Here is a 3,959-nt window from a genome sequence, read left to right on the forward strand (position 1 = left end):
AATAAGTCAAGATCCCTCTTTCACCTAAAAATGAATAATTGTTGATGTTAAATCATCTTTAAAATAAATAAATAAAGACAAAAGAAGAGAAAGGCTTCCTGTGCAGAGAGGAGAAGCAAGAAACCCCGTTGTGGTACTGTGTAGGCTCGCTGACAACGAAGAAATGTTTGTATTCCTGCATGACTCCATCAGCGTACTTTCCAGGCATGTTAGCAGTGGAGCAACAACAAAGATGAAAAATTATACTCTGAAAATATTAAGCTCATGGGCTACACTACCCTTCCCAACTTGAAACATTGTGATATCACTGAATCTTATGTTGTGTTCAACCTAGAAGGCATAAAGGGGACCGTGTCTATTCATGGGGTAAGTGGGGAGGCCAAAGTAATCTACACGGTGAATCAATACTCCTTGAAGAACCAAGGCCCTCCACAGAGGAATTCGACCAAGGCAGAGAAGCTAGAATTCTACTAGTGTGTTGCCAAGTGTTGTAGTTGCTATAACACCCTCCAAAATTTTGGCTTACACTCAATTTCATAGCCTTCCTTGGTCTTGCACATTGTTGTTGCAAACAATGAAACTCATTTCATGTACTTTCTTAAAGTATTTTTCTCCCCTTTGCAAGTTGGGTAAACTATCACCTTTTCGCATGATTGCCTATTGCAAAATGTGTAGAATCACGTTCTGGTGGTTTCAAGGGTCTATCTTTATAAATATGATTTTTTATAACCATGTAAACATATGTTGCACTCATTCCCAAATTTTTAAGCACTATCGCACAAGTGTCGTCATGGTTGTCACAAAGTGTACTTGTAGTTTTTTACTTGTCGTAAAGTTGTTGCAAAGTTGTCGTATTGAGGGAAATATGTTGTTAATGTGCTCCATATGGTTTATGTTGTTGTTTCATCAAATTGTTTCAAGTATGTGATCATAGTCAAGTCATATAATTGTTCACAACAATCTCTTCAGTCCCACACTTAGCCAAATTTTGAAAGATTCCCGACAACCTAGCCTCATCCATCCCTCAAGAACTATGCATTTCACAACCTTAGTGGTCAAGCCCTGAACTACACATTTCACAACCTCAGTGCTTATGCCTAAAACTATGCATTTCACAACTTCATTGCTCAGGCCCATAACTATGCATTTCACAACTTCAGTGTTCAAGTCCAGACCTTGCCTGCTAGAATTACGCAATTCCTTATCCCATCCTGGCCTCAACTGCACACTTCGCAGTCACAATCCTCAAGGTCATTCCATGAGCCTTTAAACTATGCAGTTGCACAATTTCCCAACCTCCCTTGTCACCTGGAACTGTGCAGTGTGTTCACTTAGTGTCCATCCCCTTAGCCTACCTCACTGGCTCCCAAAACTGCGCAGTTTTCTCCCTCAGTCCAACCTAAAATTCACATTGCACAGTCTCAAGGCTCAAGCCCCAACCCTGAGCTCTTGAATTGCGCAGTCACCTGAGCTCATATGTCCTCCAAAACTATGCAATAGGCTGATCCAACGCCTGTCCCCTCAGCCTATCATCTTGACCTCCTATATTACACAATTTTCTTCCTCAACCCAGCCTGAAATGTGCATTGCATAGTCTCAAGGCTCAAACTTCAACCCTAACTACATGAGTTTCACAATTGTGCAGTTACTCAATCTCTTTCCTAGCGTGTCACCTGGTTTCGGTTGATTTAGTGGATCAATGTGCACCATCTTAGACTAGGGTTTATCAGAATGATGTCGTCTTGTTATGGGTGATTTATAGATACAGGTACCTTACAATGCTATGGAGAGATGATGAAGAAAGATATGAAGGACACAAAAATTCTGAAAGACACTCTTGTAGTTGAAAATGCAAGTTGATAAATCACAAGAAAATAAAGGGACATCGGTTTGCGATCACAACGCAAAACTTAAAATCATTGAAGACTCCTTATCACCAAGTCATACAAAGGTGAAAAGAAGAGCATTCTCAAGTAGACACTCAAAACATAGTAGCAACAGTGGCTTGACACTGCCACATCATCAAGCAATCCATGTCAGCAGTGTCATGTCATGTCATGAGTTGTCATTTGCCACATTAGCAATGTGAATAATGTAAATGGTATTCAAAATGTATTGTAAAGTGGAAGTCCAAAGGACACACATGGAATATAAAGAGTCATGTAAGTTGAAAAGTCATAGGAAGTCAAACAATCATGAGGGTAGTCAAAGGGTCACAAGGAAGGGGAAGCATCACCCCTTGGTTATATATACTCCCTCATTGTATGAGCAAAGGACTTTTCACCTTGGCTCCTCCCACGAGGCATTAGAGAGATAAGCTAGTTATTTGGAGCAGCAAGGAGTGGCTCCAATGCTCCACTATTGGAGCTAATAGTGTTCATTATATAGATGCATCTTAGAACTTTTACTTAATAACAAAAGCCTTCATGTCTGACACGTTCTTCATGCATGGAATATGGATGTTTGTAAGACTATTATGTGAATGTTTGTAATTCATGTTTCCTTTCATCTGTGCTAAATCAGTTGAATTGTTTTGATTATTTTGGTACTTATCATATTGAGAATGTGATGTAGTTGATATTATCGTTGTCGCATCCTCGTGTACTATTCCGCTAGATATTAGAAATATCTTCCTCGTTATATTAACTTCAATGACTGTCACATTTTTGTGGACTATTCCACTTGATGTTATACAAAACATTCATGTTCATGTGTGTCTCTACTAGGGTGGTAATACTACCTCTGTCTTAGAGGCTCACTTTCCCTCCCCTTCGCAGTGAAGAAACTTTGACACACATACGACAGAACACTCACGAGACACACCCCCTTTCTTTTCGAAGGTGCATTTCCATTCCTCTCTCTTGTTGACAGTTAGATCCAAGGCATATATTTAAGATATATGGAAACGAGGCTGATATTTCGGATGGGGATCCTACTCCAAATGGTGTGAGGTCTAATTGGGACTTCACATTAGGGATACCCCTTGGTTGATGAATTTCCAGCACCGTCAACACCACAATAATTCATCTTCCCAATCTAGTATTCAGGTGTGAGATGCAATCGATGCCTCTCTGTAGTTATCCCAAGTTTGGTTCCATTGTTCTGTAATTTGTAAGGCTCTGGTAGAGAGCCAACAATGCCCCCACATCGTAGTATGTTCCTAATCCACAATCTGATTTAGATATTTTATTCTATGTGAAGACAAGAATGCAACCAGATCCAAGGGGAGGGTATGATGGTTGTCGCATCAATACCATGGATCAATGTTAACTCGGAAATGACTACCGGATCCAACTCACAAGGCAAGTGGGGAAGTTATAATGTTGAAGGATTTTAGAATTTCTTTCCATATAGTGGAGATGTTAAATATCTATTTATTTATTAACCGAATCTAATATTCTGTAGTAAGGGGATGAATGTACTTCTTAGACACAAATTTTGTCCAGAGGTTGTGAGTTGTGATAAGTCTCCATCCTACCTTAGTAGCCAGGGCTAGAGAGAAATAGAATAGGTATTTTATACCCTAACCATTCCGCCTTTTGAGAAGTGCAATTCTTTCCCATATGACCCATGCAAAATTTTGTACTTCTTTCACACCACACCAAAGAAAACCACAACAATATGTCTGAATGATATTCAATATGCATTTAGGAATTCAGGATAAAGACATACAAAAGATTGGTGTGGCTTCTAGTACATATTTGATAAGCACTAGTCTTCCAACTCTAGATAGCCAGTTTTGACACCAATATTTTATTCTCTTCTCAATTTAGCCACAAGCCACATTCAATCACCTTTATTGTATTCATTTGGTTTGAGATGAAAGCCCAAATATTTGATCCCTTCATCGAGAGTCTTAATTTGGAAAGGGAAAAGGTTGTGAGCCAATGTTGTTTCGAGCTTTGAACAATCATTAATTGTGAGAGTAGATTTTAGATTATTTGGAGTGATACATGTTG

The sequence above is a fragment of the Pinus tabuliformis genome, chromosome 4_1, assembly GCF_031772625.1.
Source record: "Pinus tabuliformis cultivar Carrire ecotype Pingquan chromosome 4_1, CPIR1, whole genome shotgun sequence".
In the NCBI taxonomy this organism is placed as follows: Eukaryota; Viridiplantae; Streptophyta; class Pinopsida; order Pinales; family Pinaceae; genus Pinus; species Pinus tabuliformis.